Source organism: Adiantum capillus-veneris, chromosome 2, assembly GCF_014529385.1.
Source record: "Adiantum capillus-veneris isolate H3 chromosome 2, ASM1452938v2, whole genome shotgun sequence".
NCBI lineage: Eukaryota > Viridiplantae > Streptophyta > Polypodiopsida > Polypodiales > Pteridaceae > Adiantum > Adiantum capillus-veneris.
In genome coordinates this window covers 156563728-156584078 of record NC_140932.1, presented here as the reverse complement: position 1 = coordinate 156584078, position 20351 = coordinate 156563728, and the positions used below count along the sequence as shown (strand labels likewise).

The 20351-nt window shown below is 41.0% G+C and overlaps 1 pseudogene; it reads right to left on the bottom strand.

Annotated features, from left to right (window-relative positions):
- Positions 1 to 8851: 8851 nt before the first annotated feature.
- Positions 8852 to 18549, bottom strand: LOC147463917 (pentatricopeptide repeat-containing protein At5g27110-like; annotated as a pseudogene).
- Between the last annotated feature and the right edge of the window lie 1802 nt (positions 18550 to 20351).

The following is a 20351-nucleotide window of genomic DNA, read 5'->3' as shown; positions in this document are numbered from 1 at the left end:
ACTTTGCATAGTACACAATGAGAGTGCTTGTGAGTGTGTGGGTGGGTGAGTATACCCCTCAAGCAAGCCCCTAGCTAGCTTGGGTCGACCCGGTCAGTGTAGGAATGTTCAATCAAATCTGTATAGACGGCTCGATGCAACACGAAATTTGTATGTTTCGCCTGTTAAGAAATTCTTGGGAGAAGCAATGAAGTACAACTTGGCAGAATTAATCTGCCGTGTGTCACTAGTGGGAAACGAGTTGCTAAATAAGACTGGTGTCAGTCTCCGTAGTACCAATAGACATACTTGTAGCTCATGCTTGAAGCTCATTGGACCCTCCCAGGCCTAGCCAATCACAAGCAAGAGCCATTACAAGCAACATGGGTAGCCTTGGGACAAGTGTCCCCCTTTCCCCTTTGAGAGAGAGGACTTGATAAATGCAAAATCAATTAGATAATTCAAGTAATTTATCATTGGACCCCTTTGAAGCCTAGCCAATAGGCTTCAAGCAACACATGAAGGTAACATGGGTAGGGACCTGACATGTGTCCTTGCTGCCTCTTCAAGTTGGGGCTTCCCTTGTGTGTGTGAGTGGGTGTTCTCTCTCTAGCCCCTAGGAAAAGGGCTCGCCCCCCCTCTTGTAGGAATGCTTTTGACTTTAGGTGATCAAGCACCTTACTCACCAAGCATGACAAAGCACTTGAACTAGGGGGTGTTCCCACAAGCATCTCAGGCAAGCGTCTCAAGGCACCTCAAGTACCTTAATCATGCAGCAAGTCAAGCACCTCAAGCATGGAGCCAGTCAAGCACCTCAAGCATCTTAATCAAGCACCTCAAGCATGACAAACACCTCAAGCACGACAAGCACCTCAAGCAGGACAAGCACCTCGAGCTTGGGCCGGGTTCCCACCTCAAGCTCAGCCCTAGCTTACCTAAGGTCAAAGGACTTTTACACACATTTATTGGAGGTCTTCAATGAAGCTAACCCTAAGGTCTTATGCTCCATTGGTTAGCCTTGCTCTTTGATAGACCATCTCCCTTTTGGGCCCCTTTACCATTGGCCCCGTGTTGAGATAGATCTATAAGCACATATCTATATCTTAACACTTGTTCCCGTTTATTCTCCCACATTAAGTGATCAATTTAATATGAGAAAATCATTTGGGTTGGTTAGATATTAGATTTTATGACACTGCGTAAAGAGCTGGAGTCGAAGATTATGCATGAGGAAGATGATATGGACACTTTCCTTGCTAGTGTCAAGGATATCAATGAGCAACTTATTTCTGCAGGTGAAGTCATTTTAGACAGTTCCCTTGTGCAGACTGTTCTTGATGCCTTGCCAGATTCCTACCAGACTTTTGCTAGTACTTGGAGACTGAGGACCCAAGGAAATCCTAAAGTTGTCAAGTTTGATGCATTATGCACATTGCTGTTGCAAGAGTCACTTTCTAGAAAAAGCAGGACTAGGCAGCGTGCAGTTGAACATGCTTTTATTGCTTCTCAAAGAAAGCGTGGTAACAGCAATGCAGCCACTTCTTATGTTCTGCTACGAGTGGAAAGATTGTTCCTATTGCTTCTGCTGGCAGCACTTCGTCTGGCAATTCTAGTGATAAGGGCAAAAAGAAAATGCGTTGCCATTATTGTAAAGCTAATGATCACTTGATCAAGTCATGTCCTAAGTTGAAGGCCATAGAGACTAAGAAGAAAGAGGGTGGTTCCACTGCAAATGCTGGTTCCACTACAAATGCAGCCATTGTTGAGTCTTCTGTGAAAGGAGACTGTGTTGCTGATGTTGATAAGGAATGGGATTTTAGCGCAGAGTGCACTTACAATCCTGTTGTCCATGATGCATGCTTGTCAGTTGCTGCAAATTCACATGTGCGGTATTTCGACAGTGGTGCTACAAAGCACCGCGGCACTTTTTTCCCCTCGCTGGGAGGTTTTTTTCCCCCTATGCTTTGTACTCCCATCACTGTAGGGCTATCTTATCTAGTATTTTGCACATTTAGTAATACACTCTTATATCATGTGCCTTGGGCTTCTTCTCTATCTCCAAGCTATGTGTACATTCCTATAATCCTAACTCCAACACACCATTTAATTTGATATGATTCAATAACTTGTGCACTATACTACATTCATCGCTTATGTCCCTCTTCAAGATTACTTTTTGTCACTGAGTTTCAGAATTGCAACAACCAACATGACCATGGTTTGCCTTGGATTGACGATGCACCCTCCCTTGAGAAGGACACAAATGATACAATCACTGCATTTGTCGACATGCACATCAACACATAGCCACAAGAATTGTAGGAGCCTCTTTGTCATGCGAAAACTCACTACCACGCGAAGACTTGCAAGAAAAAAGGTGGAATTTGTAGGTTCAATTTCCCTAGGCCCCCAATATGTGCAACTTGTTTGTTGTTACATCCATTTCCGCAACATCTTATGCCTCCACCAATACTCGGAAAGAAATTTCAAAAAGCCTTGGATGAGATTATGCATTGCATGGGTATAAAAATTGAAGAATGTCTTGCAAATCTACATGTTATAGAAATTACCAAAATTGCTTACATTAGGTGAACAATATATGTACCAACTATTTTTATGCGAAGGAGTATACAAGACATCTATACAAATAACTTCAACAAGAAGCTTTCTGAGCTATAGGGTGCTAACACAAAAATTCAAGTGGTTCCAAATGTACATGGCATAGCTGCTTATTGTACTTTTTACATAACCAAAATGGATGACAAAGCCACAAAAAAAATTAAGGATCGGGTGCCGATAGCAACACTAATACTATTAAGCACCTACAAAAAGTAGGGCATGCAATTTTCCACACCCAACAAATAAGTTCCCAACAAGCAATCTACATGTTTTTGTCCTTACCACTTTCCACGTCAACTAGGGAATGCATTTTTGTCAACATAACACCCCCAGAAGATCGCACTTTGCTGCTCAAGCAAAAATACTAGTTGTAAATGTTGGAGAAACAAAGCACATACATATTCAACCTTGATTGCATCCAAAAATGTGTCCAACATTCTAGCAACATCGCTGACTATTTGTTGGACAAATTCGTAACCATGTTCACTTTGTCAAACAAGAACTATCATCAACACTCTAAGCCGCATATTCTAAGACATGTGAACTACAAATAAGAAAGGGATAGGATTAACTACTAGTGTGAGCAATGCGTGATGTTCTTTCTTTTTATTGGTAGTGAATGTTCCAATTTGCAAGGGCATGAATGGTGGGAGGAAGTGCTCCACTCTAACCCTTTTACTATGTTAAACAACATGACCAAATTCAACAAAGTGGCTTCACTAGAAGTACATGTGGAGACACACGAACTACATCCCTGCTATATCGCCTAGCACCACGAGCACAACAAGCAACCTAATCTCTAGTGAAAGGTATGATGTTTGGCTTTATATACAAGGCAAGTGAATAGCACATGAGATGCCTCTCTTAAAGACAAACATTTTTCATGCCTAACATAAGATACCATTTTCTTATTACAAATTGAACATGAACCGACAATAAATCTTCAAAGACATCATGCTTTGCAAGAGCGTGCATCCAAATAGGCCTTTGAGCCTTTTCTTGATTGGTGGAGTTGGCATACGAAAAGCATCCCTTTTTTTTGCTAAGAGTGCAAGTTCTCTTTTGGCACTATACTAAAGATTACCAAAGGCATGAAAATCCCCTTGTTGCCTTGCTAATGGATTACACAAGAAAAGAATATCTCAATATAGGGGGCACCACTTTTTATTCAACACCACACTTACCATTGTTGACAATAGCACCAACATTGCTATTAACAAAAAAGCTAGACATGTTGTCAACACACTATGAACAACTACGCTTGGTTGTTTTTGATGATGGTTCCTTAATCGGTTTTGAGAACCTTTGCTTTAGTAGATAGTCAACGAAGATGTACCAAACACATGCAGCATGAGCCCTTTGGTGGACTTGATGTAATAATGTGTAGTGATCTACACCAAACGAAGATGTACCAAACACATGCAGAATGAGCCCTTCGGTGGCCTTGATGTAATAATGTGTGGTGATCTACACCAAATAAGCCATGTGTGAGATGCATCGATCTTCAGAGAGCAACGACACTTGCTACAAAGCCATTTAAGTCTGAGTACAAGTCTAAATTGAGCATCCTAGTATGAGGAGATCGTATATAAACTCAAAAAAGGGCTTTATGGCTTAAACCAAAGTTCAAGGCAATGGTATCAAAAGTTTGATGCTTTTATGAGGTCCCAGAGGTTTAGAAGGAGTCAATGCTTGTATACATGGAAACTTAACGATCGTTCATTGCTCATTCTCCTTATATATATATATATATATATATATATATGACATGGTAATTGTAGGAAAGAGGAGATTGCCAAATTGAAGCAATTATAAGCAAAAACTTTGTTATGGATTTGGAAGATGCAAATAATTTTCTTCGTATGCATATCAAGAGAGACAGGAAAAAGGGTATTCTTGAGTTGTCTTAGGAATCTTATAGTAACCCACTACCATCATATTTGAACCAAGCAAGGAAGATTCTCCTAAGTCAGATGTTGAGAGAGCAAAAATGGAAAATGTGCCATATTCTTTGGTTGTAGGTAGTCTCATGATGCCAGGGTAGCTACGAGGCTAGGCATTGCTTTTGTAGTGGGAGTGGTTAGTCGATATATGGTTGATCTTGCCAAGTAGCATTGGATAGCACTGAAGCATATCCTTAGGTACATGAAGCGTACAATGAGCAAGTGCTTATGCTTTGGTAATAGTGATGCATCTATTGTTGGTTACATGGATGCAGATTATGCGGGTCTACATCTAGCTACATATTAATATTTGCAAGAGGAACCATTTCTTGGAGGTCATCTCTCCAAGATTGTACTTCTTCCACTGCAGAGGCTGAGTATGTTGCAACCTCGAATGCCAAGAAGGAAGCTATATGGTTGGCACATCTAATGGAGACTTAGACATTCAAGAGGTTCTAGTTTTGCATTGTGATAGTCAGAGTGCCATTACATTGGCAAGGAATCTCGTGTTTCACTCCAAGTCAAAGTAGATTGAGGTGAGGTATCACCTCATTTGGGATGCATTGATGGATAAGCGATTGAAGCTTGTCATTGTCCACATTGATGAAAACCCAATGGATGCTCTTACAAAGCGCCTGGCTACAAAGTGATTTGCAAATTACATCAAGTTAATGGTTGCAAGGTGAAACTATTGTCGTGCTTCAAGATTGTACATACTAACTTAAGATAGCCATTTATAGCCACATTGGCCTTAGATTATTGGGGTAAAGAGCCATAGCGTCCATCCCTTTGATGACTAAACCTACAACAATGACTCACTTATTACTCAAATCCTTCTCATAACAAGGAACCCTAGACACACACTCTCTTCATAGTGTGGTTCCACCCCAAAGACATCTCTCCTCTCTGTCTCTTCTCTTTCCTCTTTGCACACACGCATTGTGCATGCAACATGTCTATACAGCATTTGGATGGATATACTCCATCACCCATGCAACACATCTCTACAACATTGGGATGGGTGTACTTCATACATACACATCATGGATGGATGCTTTGAGTGGAAGCTCACATAGAGAAGATGCAAGTGATGATCTATCTTCTTTAAGCCTACTTGGATTTGTTAATAATAAAAAAGATACATAGATAAAGCCTCACCTCTTCTACTTAGCCTTTTTCACTATATGATGAGATTTTATTCAATATTGTTAGTACGCTATAAAATTGTACAAATTTTCTTTGTCAAGAGTTAACCATCATCTTGAGTGAGTTCATTTTATTTGGATTTGTTATAGCAATGTACAAGGAAACAACAAGCACACGTAGACACATGTTAGCGATGGATGCCCCATTCCTTTTACTTTCTATGGTGTCTTTTATGTTATTGTTTCATAAAGGGGGGTGGGAATTGAGGGAGCTTTTGAAGCGAGCTTTTTCTAAGCCTTTCACTATACAAGTGTTTCCAAGTAAAAAAAATTTCACGCATCAGTCATAGAAAGCTTTTTGGAGGGAGCTTTTTTTAATACAATTTCTTATTCCAAAAGAACTTTGAAACTAAAATGCACACTTTAAAAAAACGCTTTGGATGTAGCATAACAACGACAAGACATAAGGCACCATCATATATTGAATTCCTCAAAAAAGAATTATAATATCAGATGAACAATTACAGTTCATGCGACACAATTACATGGCAAGGCTAAGATTTTTGTTCGATACAACTCAATTGCACTCCTTTTTTATGTCGTACGATGATAATGGAATACACACAGTAGATCTGGCCATCGTACTTATGATCCATTCCCATCATTTTTGGAACGTCATCTGGCACCGTGTCTAGCTCATAAATGCAGTCCCCATTGTATATTTGAGTAACTTCATCAATACGCTTCTTGATTGAACATCTAGAGATCATTCGGCTTAATTTGGGGTACTTATGGTAATTCAATGCAATATACTCTAGAATACTCTGTGTTTTTTCCTTTGCTCAAATTTTACTCTTTTTTTGTCTTTTTGTTATGTTCCTCACCTAAGTTGCCTGTCTTTTCTTCATCACATGCATGAAAGGAACCATCAGTCTTACCAAATGAAATTTCGGCAGACCTTTCTCCTTGTTCTTCAATGGAATTGTCAAACAATTCTACAATTGCCACCTTCGGTGTTGAGGCTAAATTCACACTGCCGTGCGAGACCAACATAAACCTTGAAGACAAGGTTGAATCCAGCACAAAGTGAAACTGTTGATTTACTTGCACACCATTAGCCACCTGCGTTTGAATGTCTCCATCCAGAGGGAAATGATGGCAAACATCTTACTGTCACCACAACCTTTATAGTCCATAGGATTCACCATCGAATATCTTACCGGGCAATCAATCAACAAGGGGACATTGTCGATAGTATTTAAAAATAAACTCACCTTGCTTAATGATGTGACGAAGACATTGCCCAATAAATCAAGCAGAAGCAATTGCGTATATGTGAATTTCCAAGCTTACCCCAGTATCATATATTTATAGGCATCCAAGACACTCTATATATCTATCTCCCTCTCCATTTCTATCTTTTTCTTCTACCCCACACTATAAATATAACTAACAATCCTGCTTCTCGAACCAAATCTTCTTCTTCTTTTTTGCAAATCTAATTTGGCCATATCCTAAAATTTTGCTAAAAACACTCTAGAGTTATTTGTAGTCCAACTTCTCACAAAAATGCCTTTTTATATTTGTTATCTTTTTAGAAATTTACTCAACAACCGGGGGTATTTTTGTATGTTTAGAATATGAGAAAAGAACTTTGGGAATTAATGACAAAATGTGGATGGTGATTTGATATTTTTTTATAAATCTGAGGTGTATGTTGGGAATTTCCAAATCTTTATCCTTTCTTGACAATTGAGATTCTTTTTTTGATAGCCTAGCATGATATTTGACACAAACAACCTCTCAAAAAAGGAAACTATTGATAAAAATCATGAAGCAATACATCCCCAAAGCCTACATAAATAGCTCATATTCTAGTTTTAGTATCTTGTATTGATATTGATATGCAATCAGTCTTTTTATGAAAATAAACAATTTGTTTTATCTTTTAAAAAAATTACTATCACAACAAGGGGTATTTTGTATTTTATGGAAAATTCGAGGGGCATTTTGGGAAAAAATGACAAAATATGGGGGTATTTTTAAATTTTTCAAAATTAGAGGGGTTGTCTTGGAATTTCCACAAATTAAAGGGTTTTTTAGGTTATTTTTCCTAATCTTTATCCATACTTGACAATTGAGATCTTTTGTTTTAAGAGATAGGCAATTATTGATTAAAATAATGAAGCAATTCATATGCAAAGCCTACATAAACAGCTCATATTCTAGTTTTACTATCTTGTATTGATATACAACAAGTCTTTTTATGAAAATCAACAATTGGTTTTATCTTTTTAAAAAACTACTATCACAACGAGGGGTAGGGGTATTTTGTAGATCGTTAAAATTAGAGGTGTACTCTTGGAATTCCCACAAATTAGAGGGGTTTTTTGGTTATTTTTCCAAATCCTTATGCAAGCAATTATTGATAAAAATCATGAAGCAATTCATCTCCAAAGCCTACATAAACAGCTCATATTCCAGTATTAGTATCTTGTATTGATATCAATCAATCTCTTTATGAAAATCAAACATTTGTTTTATCTTTTTTTTAAATTACTCTCACAACCACGAGTATTATGTAGTTTTTGGAAAATTTGAGGGGCATTTTGGGAATAAATGACAAAATATGGGGATAAATAGCTTGAATCATGGTTATGTACAAGACCAAATGAGAGGTGTACAGGTCTTTTATACCTGGCCGAGAGTAGATCACACGTTGTGGATAGTCTTTATAGAACCATGTGGATAAATGAGAGGTGTACATTATCTTTATATAACCATGTACATCTCTACGTTGTGCTATAGTGGCCTATCCATATGGCGGAGTATTGAAATCAACACGTTGGCGCGTTTGTAGCAAAAAGCAAGGAGGGCGGCCAACCAAGTGGCAGCCTCGCGTTTGTAGCAGTGCTCAGGCCAACCATGCATGGGTGAGGCGGCCTTATCTGGCCGCGTCATATTAGAACGAGCCAAGCTTGGCATTTAATGCAGTCCACTTCAGCGGCACGTGTGGGAAAGGCGTCAAAAGCCTACATAGTTGCAGCAGTTGTAATCAGCTCAACAGCCTTTAGCTTTAGTTTATTTTCATTCATCTCTTTCTGTTCACAAATCTAACTGATCATCAGGTGAAATCATCGTCACATGGGCACTTTTCAACACAATTCAAAATATGGCTCTTATTGCAGTTTTGAGTTTTGGACAACATTGTCGTCTTGTTGATAACGGTACCGCTTCACTGATAAGAACCTTGCTTCCTTCCATGTCCCTTCTCATGGCTTCTCACGGCAATTCTTGGATCCACTTTATTGCCTTGTCGAGTTGTCCCGCTGCCCGCCCAAAAAGATCAATCATGCAAGTGCAGTGCTCTATATCTAGCTCTATGCCAAACTTTCTCCTCCTACTTGCAAAGTGCATGTAGCCTTCATCTACAAGGCTCAAGTGACTACAAGCATTAAGCATGCTGGAAAATTCACTGCATCTGGAGAGAGACCTTCATTTTGGAGCCGTTCAAAACAGCTAAGAACTTGATCACCTTGGCCCTGTTGAGCACATATTGTCATTAGCGCATTCCAGACTACAATTGTTCGAGTAGGTCTTACACATTTTAAAAAAGAAAGTACAATGAGAATCTTCAATAGGTGCGATTGCGGAGCCGCAAAAAAAAAAACGACCGCCTGCATGGCAACGAGGTCACCGGCACGACTGAGCACAAGGCAATACGATCGAACTTAGTGTAGGGTGTTGGGATTAAAGCCCAAGTGGCCTCTTATACAGATATGGCCGCCCGCCCGCCTACCTCACTCATTACTAACTCTTTGTATATACTCACTTATACTTTTTGTGGATAATAAGGTTTTGGGAGATAACCCTTCAAACACAGTTCTCTGCATAGTGTGTACTGTATAAGCTCCCTGTGCATCTTTGTGTGTGTGTGTGTGAGTCGATCCACGCTCCGCTCCGCGACTTCAATTGGTATCAGAGGTTGGTTCAGTGCGTATTTCTGTAATCGCGCACGCGCACTTTTCAATTAGATTCTGGATCCGGAGCTCGAAAATTCACACTCGGCGTTCCGGGAACGTTTCCATCAGGCGACCTGGGGTTTTACCCCCCTTTTGAAGCCGTTTATGCCCTCAGAATTTCGTTCTGAGCACTACAGTAGAAGATAGATTTCAGTGCAAAGAAATCCATCTTGTGTAGGTTGGCAAGCAGGAGGTGGTCGGCATCGATATTGGCATCGACATACATCATTATTCGTCTTCAAAGCATCATCTATAGACCAGATACACATATATATATATATATATATATTGCAGTCTCCATTGCTACTTCTTGTGCTTGCCAGGTTCCAGGGGAGGTGTGGCCATACGATGGCTTGACACCACTGGCATGTATTGCAGATTGATGTACTATGATTGTGGGTCTGCTAGTTGTGAGTCACGCTAGTAGACAGACCGTCGCAGCGGTCATAGCACAGTGATTGGTCTATTGTAGGATGTATGCTAGTTCTGGGCAGTTTGTTGAGCCATCTGTGAGGGTCGTGTGTGAGGTTTTTTGAAGCCGAGCAGTGGGGGCTGGGTTACCCAGTGTGAGGTGGATTAGGTTGCTGGACTTCCCCTCTACGCGTATCCTCTTCGGTGATTTTTATCCCATAGGATGTATGACTTTGTGTAGACACCGGATTGCATCTTATGCTTCAGGCCGTTGAGGCATTGTTCAGGGTTCAGTCTTGAGACAGATACAGGTTCTGTGATCGCCCAGACAGGAGACAGTGTATGCTTACAGGACAGCATATTACAGAGATTTTCAGAGTGTCACTGGTCAGCTATTTATGATTGTTTTTGAGCTATCTTTTGGTTCTCATAGCTCAGTTTACAAGGGAGACTCTGTCAAAATTTTTCCAAAATACTGACAGTTCCTGAGGAAAGGTGTTCAGCTTGTTGTTTACAGCTTGTTTACTGTGTACAGAGGCCAATTTACAGGGGAAACTCTGCCGGATTTTTCCCAGAAGTAAATAGTTTGGCAGATATGGCATCTTCTCAAAGTAAGACTCTTTACAACATAAAGAAGATGGATGGCACAAACTTTCCATTCTGGAAGAAGCAGATTTGGCAAGTTTTGGTGCAGAAAAAACAAGTGAAGCCACTGAAGCTCAAAGGGGAGAGACCAGAAGGTATGGCTGAAGATGAGTGGGAAGAGCTTGACGAGTTAGCTTCTTCCACAATCATGCTGACACTGGCATAAAATGTTTACTTCAACGTAGCAGAAGAGACTACAGCGTATGGCGTATGGCAAAAGCTATGTGGTATGTACGAGAAACAAAGTGCTGCTTCTCAGATTTACTGGCTCAAGAAATTGGTGGATTTGAAGATGAAGGAAGGACAGCTATGTCAAATCATCCGAATGAATTTCACACAATTTTCAGTCAGTTAACAACACAGGAGATAGTCTTTCCAGATTCAGTGAAGGCTATTTCTCTTAATCACTTTGCCAGAGAGTTGGGATACTTTTCGTACAGAGTTAAGTAATTCGGTCGCGCCAGAAGGTCTTACAAGTGCCAATGTAGAAGCCAGCTTGCTCACAGAGGAAGTAAACAAGAAGAACATTGACAAAGGCAAAGGCAATAGTGCTTTGGTCGTTCGAAGGAGACAACAGTCTAAAGAGAAGAAGGGTAAGAAGACACAAAACCGAAGTAAGTCTCGTGACTCAAAGTCAAAGGATGACATAGAATGCTACCATTGTGGCAAGAAGGGTCACATGAAGAGAGACTGTACGAAGTGGAAACAAGAAAAAGGCAAAACAAAGAGTTCTGAGCAAGATGAAAAGAAGAGTTCAGTGAAGATTGAAGAGGTGAATGTCACAGGATCTGGTTTAGACAGTGATTCTGGTATCGCAGCTGGTGACATCTTCCTCACAAGCAATCTTGATTCTGTTTTCTTAACTGCAGAGGATGGACATGCTATGAGTGATTGGATTATCGACTCATGGGCATCTTTACATGTTTCTCCGCACAAAGAGTGGTTTACATCATATGTGACTACTAAAGATTATGTCAGACTTGGCAATGAGCAGGTTTGTGACATACTTGGAGTGGGAGATGTGCAGTTGAAGTTTCAGAATGGCTCTTCTTTATGGCTCAAGAATGTCAGACATGTTCCAGCAATTTGAAAGAGCTTGATCAGTACAGGGAAGTTGGATGATGCGGGTTATGTGAAAGTCTTTGGGAACAACTCTTGGAAGATCTACAAAGGTTCGATGACTGTAGCACATGGCAGCAAGTCAGGAACTCTGTACACTTTACATGTTTCAAAGGTTAAAAACCATGTAATTAATGTGATTGAGCAGCCAAGTGTGTCACTGTGGCATCGTAGGCTGGGACATATGTCAAAAAGATGAATGGAAAACTTTCTCATTATGGTTATTTGCCTGGCTTTTCATTTCAAGATTTCGAGTTTTGTGAGCATTGTGTTTATGGTAAGCAAACACAGGAACCGCACATATCAAAGAGGAATCGTAGGGACGAACGGTTAGCTCTTGTGCGCAGTGATCTATGCAGACGAATGCCTAGTTTGTCACTAGGGGGAGCAGCGTACTTTTGTACATTCATAGATGACTATTCTCGCAAAGTATGGGTTTACTTCTTGAAGCACAAGGATGAGGTGCTCAAGGTCTTTAAGACATTCTTGCAACTTGTGGAGAATCAAAGTGGTCAGAAGCTGAAGTGCTTGAGAACTAACAATGGTGGAGAGTACGTTTCCAAAGCTTTTCAAGACTTTTGTGAAGCAAAAGGGATTAAGCGAGAACTTACTGCACCATATAATCCTTCATAGAATGGGGTTGCAGAACGTATGAATAGGACCATACAAGAGAAGGTTAGAAGCATGTTGTCAAATGTTGAGTTGCCTGATGGATTTTGGGCGAAAGCAGTGGCTACAACAATCCATTTGATCAACAGGTCTCCTAGTAGGGTTCTAGATAAGAGTGCAGTGGCCGAGATGCTATGGATAGGCAAGGCACCTTCGTATAAGCATCTCAGAGTCTTTTGTTGTGAAGCTTATAGCCATATTCCTAAGGAGTTCAAGAATAAGTTAGAACCAAAGAGCAAGAAGTGTATATTTCTTGGCTACGGAGAATCGGGCGAGATGGGTTACTGGCTTTGGGATCTTGAGTCCATAAAACTTATTCGTAGCAATGATGTGCATTTCAATGAACCCAAGTTTCACTCTAAGCCAGAGAATACAGAGGAGATCAGAAGAGTTTTCTTCAGGGAAGATGGACCTAGTGCTATCACATCAAGACAGCATGGTCAGGCTCAGGAACAGCCTATAGTGGCTAGAGAGGCAGAATCAGTTGTGGTGAGACGCTCTGAGCGTGTCTCCAAACCACCTGATCGTTATGTGCCATCTCTAAATTATGTCATGCTCACAGATTGCGGAGAACCATCTTGTTACAAGGAAGCATTACAAGTGGTTGACTCGAAGAAATGGCAGTTGGCCATGCAATCAGAGATGACGGCTCTGCATAAAAACCAGACATGGAAGCTAATTAAATTACCACAGGGCAAAAAGGCTCTACCTTGTAAATGGGTTTACAGGTATAAGATCACCGCTCATGATAATCAGCCAAAGTACAAAGCAAGGCTTGTTGCCAAGGGCTTTAAGCAAGAACAAGGCATTGACTTTGATGAAGTCTTCTCTCCAGTGGTCAAGATGACTACATTGAGATGCTTTCTTGCATTGGTTGCTATATTGGATTTGGTGTTGCACCAAATGGATGTCAAGACAACGTTCTTGCATGGTGATTTAGATGTGGAAATTTACATGCAGCAGCCATAAGGGTTTGTTGAGAAAGGCAAGGAAGATTTGGTATGCCAGTTGTTGCAGAGTCTTTATGGCTTAAAACAATCACCGCGGGCATGGTACCATAATTTCCACCAGTTTATGCTTTCTCAAGGCTACAAACGTAGTGAGTACGATCACTGTCTATATACAAAGAAGGCTAAGGATGGCAGTTGGTTGATCCTTATTTTGTATGTGGATGACATGTTGATTGCTGGCAAACACTTGGAAGAAATTTCAACTTTGAAGTCAAAGATGGCAAAATCGTTTGACATGAAAGACATGGGTGAGGCAAGTCATATACTTGGTATGCGCATTGAGAGAGACAGATCAAAGAAGTTGATTTGGTTATCTCAAACAGAGTATATTGACAAGGTTTTGCAACGTTTCAATATGGAGAAGGGAAAGGCATTGAGTGTTCCATTGCCACCATATGTGAAACTTAGCAAACAAGATTGTCATGTGTCTGAGGAAGAAAAGGTTGAAATGGATAAGATTCCATACGCGTCTGCAGTGGGTAGTTTGATGTATGCAATGATTGCTACACATCCGGATATTGCATTTGCAGTGGGAGTGGTTAGCAGATATATGTCAAATCCTGGCAAGAAACATTGGGAGGCAGTGAAAGGTATCATGAGATACTTAAAACATACAAAGAGTATGCGCATATGCTATGGTAGTCAAGATTTGAGTTTCAGAGGATACACTGACTCAGATTATGCAAGAGACTTGGATAAGAGGAGATCTACATCAGGCTATGTCTTTACATTGGCTGGAGGTGCCATATCATGGCGATCTCGATTACAAGATTGTGTTACGCAGTCTACTACAGAAGCTGAGTATGTTGCAGCAAATGAGGCATGCAAAGAAGCTATTTGGCTTGGTAGATTGGTAGCAGACTTGGTAATCAAAGTAGATATGCTAGAGTTATATTGTGATAGTCAAAGTGCTATACAATTGGCAAAGAATCCAGTGTTCCATTCGAAGACTAAGCATATTGATGTGAAATATCACTTCATTAGGGAAGTACTTGAAGACAAGTAGATACAACTACTGAAGATCCACACCAAGGACAATCCTGCTGATCTACTCACAAATGGACTTCCAGGAGAGGGCTTTGTGCATTGTAGTGAGTTAATTATTGGGCATTGGATAGATGGCAGCCATGTAAATCTTTGTACATTTATGTTCGTAGATTTACAGTTACTTAAAGTGCCACATTGGACTTTAAGTGGGAGGTTGTTGGGATTAAAGCAAGTGGCCTCTTATACGGATATGGCCGCCCGCCCGCCTAACTCACTCGATACTAACTCTTTGTATATACTCACTTATACTTTTTGTGGATAATAAGGTTTTGGGAGATAACCCTTCAAACAGAGTTCTCTGCGTACTGTGTACTGTATAAGCTCTCTGTGCATCTCTGTGTGTGTGTGTGTGAGTCGATCCACGCTCCGCTCCGCGACTTCATAGGGTTGGTCTGAGGAGTGTATGCCAGGACAAGAGGCTTTTTTTATAAAAGGTGCAGTGCCGGTCGTAGGCATGAAACCATTTGAGTTAGGATGGTTAACACATCAATTGAAACTGTCATTTCGTGATGCATTGAGGTTCAAAACTTGGTTATTTTGCTCGCTAGTGTGCAGACAAAGCACAATGGACCATTAGGAGAAATGTGTGAAGGAATCTACATAAATTTGAATACAACGAAAGAAGAGCGAGTAGGTGATACAATCAAGAGGGAGCTTATTGATTGTTTCTTGTGTTTTTGCACGCGTGCTGCATTTCACATACATATCTACCAAAGCAGTGCCAAGTACTACATTATTGGCGAGTAGTCCCTGCTTTGCAATCTCATCATGGATCTTTTCCCCATTGTCCACAGCTCCCATGCTGCTACACAGGCTTTCAAGGAGAAGAAAAAGTTACTGCGGTTGAAGAGAATCCCACATGTCGCATCTTTTCATAGCACTTGATTGCATCTTCACCTTGCTCATGTTGGACATACCCTGCAATGAGGGCATTATAGCAGACTTCATCGGGGAAAAGAAGTTCCTCAAGCACTTCTTGCGCCTTTGTAAGAACTCCACACTTGGCATACATATCCACCAGAGCAGACCCGAGCAAAAAGTTATTTTGAAGCAACCCCCTTTAGCTATAATTTTGTCAATTTCTTCCCCTTTTTTCAATGCTCCTACATTGGCACAGGCTTTTAAGTCGCACGCATAGGTCACTGCATCAGGGAAGATGCCTTCATCCTGCATGTGTTCAAAACACTTCAATGCTTGGTTGCCTTCTCCCTTTTGTGCATACCCTGCTATGAGTGAGCTCCACGAGACAACATCCCGGCGTGAAAGCTCTTGAAGAACTTCCCGTGCTTTCTGGAGAGCATCGCACTTCGCATAAATCTAGACTAAAGCACTACCAAGCACAACATCATTCCAGAGCAACCCCTATTGAATGATCTCTTTATGTATGTGTTGCCCATGTTGAATATCTCCGAGAATGCCACAGGCTTTCAAGACACCAGAAAATGTTATGGCACTTGGAGAGAGCCCCTCATCATGCATCACTGCGAAGCATCGCAATGCTTGCTCAGCTTCACCCAGCTTCGCATATCCTATTATCATAGCATTATAGGCGACCACATCACGCACATGCAATTCTTCAAGCACCTGTTGTGCTTTTGCAACATCTCCGCATTTAGCATGCATATCAACCAAAGAAGTGTCAAGCACAACATTATTTTGCACCAGCCCTTGCCTCACAATCTCATCATGAATCTTTACACCTCTATCAAGTGCTTTTAAGCTGGCACAAGATTTCAAGATGCAAGCATAGGTCACACTATCTGGCAAAAGGCCTAAGCTTTGCATCGTATCGACGCAGTTTCCCTCCCATGGAGAGCAGTCATACTACACATTGCAACCCACTATCAATTGGCAATAAAAAGTGTTCTTACAATAAGAGCTCCAAAAAATGGTGTTTGGGTTAGCTTGCTGCTAACATTCCCTTCCTCCTTGTCTGTGTCGTCCCTTGACACAACTTTATGCGCTGAAGTAGTCTTCGGGTTGACGGCTAGGGAGGCGGTCTTTAAGCGCATTTAGTGCCTTTTGATACCCGATCTTCCTCTCTTTATCTGGCACCTGCAAGAACTGCATAGTGACTTTGTTTTTTAGCTCTACTATGGAGTAGCCGACAAATCTTGATGTCAGATTGTTGATCACTGGCCCAGATATTTTTGCTCGCCAAGTGAAGAAGCTACTACTCATTTTTGATCGCTGAACGCGTGTTGATGTGAGGCGCTAGCGCTCAGGAGAGCACAGCTGGCATCCGCTCCCCTAGCCTTATGCCAAGTGGATCCTGCTTCGTGTCTCCTCTATCACAATGTCACCATATCGAGCCAATCTCCTCTGCCACCGTGTTGAACCAAGCTTGCAAGTTCACTGCACCCCTGCTGCTCATGGCAATGCTCACACGTTTAAATTGAGGTGCTAGCACCATAGCCTCTTCCTCTCCCGACAATCATTCCTTGCTCAAGTACGTGACAATCATTCCTCTCCCGACAATCATTCCTCCCGACAATCTCTGTCTCTCTCTCTCTCTCTCTTTCTCTCTCTTATATTCAATATATCACCATCAAGCTTGTCATGTATGGTGAGCATCATTATGTATGGTGCTCACCATACATGACAAGCTTGATGGTGATATATTGAATATAAGAGAGAGAAAGAGAGAGAGAGAGAGAGAGAGAGAGAGAGAGAGAACCATGTAAAAGAGGGAGGGATAGATAGTGAATCAGGGAAACACTGATAGCAATTTAGTTTAACAGTAGCCATGTCAGGAAGGCCCTAATTGTAGAGAATGGCTATGGCTTGAAAACAAGCATTGGAAATACTCTTCTTGGCATGCATGCCAACTGTGGTAGCCTGGAAGATGTAAATTTTATCTTTCACAGATTATCGGGACAAGACCTTACAACTTGTAGTACAATGATCTGAGGCCCTCTTCCTTTCTAAAGCTCTCTTCCTTCTTAAAGCTCTACATTAAGGCTGAGTGTGAGGAAGGAAGAGAGTGAGAGAGCCCATCATATACCAGAGATAGTTATTTTCTTTTGGTTGAAATTGCAGAGTGTCTATATTTGCATTACTATCTAAGGTAGAAGATGGAAATTTGGCCAAGCTTCATGGCAGCAGAATGCCAGCTGGGTGCTTTTCCGTTGCCGTGCTTTAGGTGTACGAAGGGAAGGACGCTCCTTTGCCTCATGTCCCTTCTGGGAATGAGGAGATGACTACTTTGAAAAGGGCAAAGAACAGTTTTATTGCATGGCCTAGAAGTGAATTGGTAATTTTCTATTTTATTTTTCTAAGGCCTTGTCATCGATATCCTCTAAGTGGAGAATGTTGTTTGTACATCTGAAATGAATTAACTTGTTGAATGATCTTGGCTTTATATTTTATTAAATAGTGGGTCACCAAGACTGCAAGGACAAAACCAACACAAAATTCACCATCAGCTATTGTCAGTCACTTTAGTAGCCAACCGGTTAGTGTTGTCCCATCTCCACCTGTTTCAATAGTGGAAAAGCTAAGAAGGTTGCGAAGGGTAAGACAAAAGTGCAGCAAGGGACATCTTCTCGGTTTGTGAAAGATGTCAGCTCGGATGAGGATATCAATGACAATAGAGGCCAGTGCCGGTGGGGAATTTCCCATTAACGAGGATGCCACTGTATGACAGGATATGTTGTCCAAGCATCTTGGGAATTTGAAGGTGTGGAGTTGATCTTTGTATTGAAATTATGCAACAACTAATGTGGAACGAGGATTTGGACATAATTTGCTTGTTGCAGGTGCAGGTAGAGCATGAAACTTCGTTGCCATGGGTTCCTCTTTGCTGATTGTTGAAACTTGAGAAAGCAAGACAAGTAAGCTGGGATTATAAGTGTCTTTAGCCACTAGCAGATACCTTTTTGTTGGAGGATATTATGAGCCCAAGGGATCCTTCATATGCTCTATCGATGCACCAAGCCATCCTAGCGTGGATGTTGACGGCACAATCATTCAAAAATGGGATCCATTGTGACGAATGGTCAATGAAGAGTTTGAGGCTGAAATCAAAGACACATGTTGGGGTGACCTTTGTGGAAAAATGTTATATACATGGGATGGGAACCATAGGTTGGTCGCTTGGATGGAATTTCTTAAAGAGAGTAAGTTTGGTTCTCTATGTGGTTAACTTGAATGCGTATTTTGGGATTGATCGGGGAGTAAATTCCTTGTGAGATTGCAACATAGCCTATGAAAAAGATATTGATTTGCATCCAAGGGTTCGTGTCGAGCTTGTGGCGATAGACTCTACAAATGAGACTGACATGCTGAGCATAGTGATGCGTATAAACAAGTAAGTACCTCGAGGGAGGTTCGCATCAAGTATTGACTTTATAATACATAATGCTATCATCCTATGCTTGTTGATCTAATGTAGATTAAATGAGACGGGATTCGTGGCAACATCTTACACTGATATGTTATGGATGGTGCGAGAAATGGGGCTTGCTTTGAAGGAGGCAATCATGGAGAAATTGCCATGTGTTGTCTACAGTTGGATGTAGGTAGACATTGATAAGAAAGTAGGGAGAAAAGCATGGTATAATGTGTCTGTGGCTCTAATGTCACAACTACTACATCATGTGAGTGCCAATGTGATTTTTTTACACAAGTTTACATTAGATATTGCATTTCGTAAAGTTTATTTATCAGTACTGCAATACATGCGGGAAAAGTACACTCTTGCATTGAAAAAGATCATTGCCGAGAAGGATAGAATGCTTCCTTCAGAGTTTCAAAGCAATTACAAAAAAGCATTCTTTGAAACAGATGCACCGTCCATAAAAATAACAAAACATGCGTCGGCCATTGTTGATCCAGCATTAGGAGATGATTGGTGGAGGTATGTTGTTTTGATTTGTCATGCACTAAAGTATGGAATTGATCCTTGTTGGTCTCAATGCAGTACATTACAAACAATCGAGTGGACCAGCTGCCCAAAGTGGCTAACAGAGGAAAGATTGTACGGGCTGGCATGTGCAGATCTTCTACCTGTGAAGAAAACATTCATTCTCCGTGCAATGGCTTCAACAGACCAAACAGACGTTAAGAGTTTGGACATACCACAGACAGGTGAACACATTTGAACATCACCTTAACAGTCTACCTATTTGGCTTCGCATGGGGTTAAATTGTAATGATAGATGTTTTCACAACCCAGGAGAGTTAGGTGTGTTTAGGGAGTGGTTGCGGATTGAGGTTTTTTTTGGGCGTCAATTGCAAGAGAAGCATGGAACGTACAAAGCAACATCCGGAGTATACATTTGAGCTCTATGCTTGGTCTAGACATTGATTCGTTCATCGATGGTGCCAAGCTTACTCATAGAGGAAAGAGCTTCGCTTATCAGCTGGCTCTAATGAAGAAGGGAACTCAATCAGAGGTGGTCAAAGCATTGGTGGATGCAGGAAAAAGATGCCTTTGTAGGTTAGATCAATTTATTCAATTGCTTTTAGAAGAACTTATTGTTAAGTACTTGTGATTTTGTAAAATGTATCAGATGGTTGAGAAAGCGTAAATTCAACATCAGAGGTGTTGCCAGCTTGCAAAAATTGTTGGAGATTAGTAAACTAGATTTCAACCTTTTGCAAGTTGCCCGCAACTTCAAGGGAAGAGTCTACCCAGACTTGCTTTGGTTCTTGGAGTATGATGAGGGATGTTTCCCAATAAGCAAGGAAAAAGCACACAACGACGGAATGCGTGAAAGAGAAGAAAGAGCATGTGCAGGT